This window comes from Etheostoma spectabile, chromosome 14 (genome assembly GCF_008692095.1).
Source record: "Etheostoma spectabile isolate EspeVRDwgs_2016 chromosome 14, UIUC_Espe_1.0, whole genome shotgun sequence".
Lineage (NCBI taxonomy): Eukaryota > Metazoa > Chordata > Actinopteri > Perciformes > Percidae > Etheostoma > Etheostoma spectabile.
Window position 1 is genome coordinate 14,729,506 of NC_045746.1, and position 548 is coordinate 14,730,053.

The window sequence follows — 548 nt, forward strand, 5'->3', positions numbered from 1 at the left end:
GGGGATTCTCATCAAATATCACAATTTCTTTTAAAACATTCTCCATGGCAACAAGGAACATAGTCTAAAGACAAAAAAGATCTTAAGTCCCTTCCCCTCCCAATATACAGTCTCCACCGCCCCACCCGTCTCACAGAATACAGTATAAGAAAATATGACCATCACGATACATTTTATGTTTAAGTAAGTATTGTACTCCATAGTTTTCTTAAAACTGTTAATTGCCATCGAGCCCTTAATTTTTTTCAAATTTTTTTTAAAAAGGTATATCTTCAAGAAATCTGGCAGAATACAGACACAAGTGTGTACGCACGCATACACTTGCACACAAGGCAGTCGGGGAGCACGGCTGTAAGGCGTTGAAGCTGGTGTCTCCCCCGAAACGCCTGATTTAGTTAAGCTGGTGAATCATGTTACTTCAAAAAAGATGGCAAAGCGGACTGCCTCGCTAGAAAATTAAAGATTAAAATTAAAACCTCAACAAGACACTTTGACTGACAAAAGCGCGCACTCAATCTTCCGTCCCCTTCTCTTTGCTCCAAACCCCC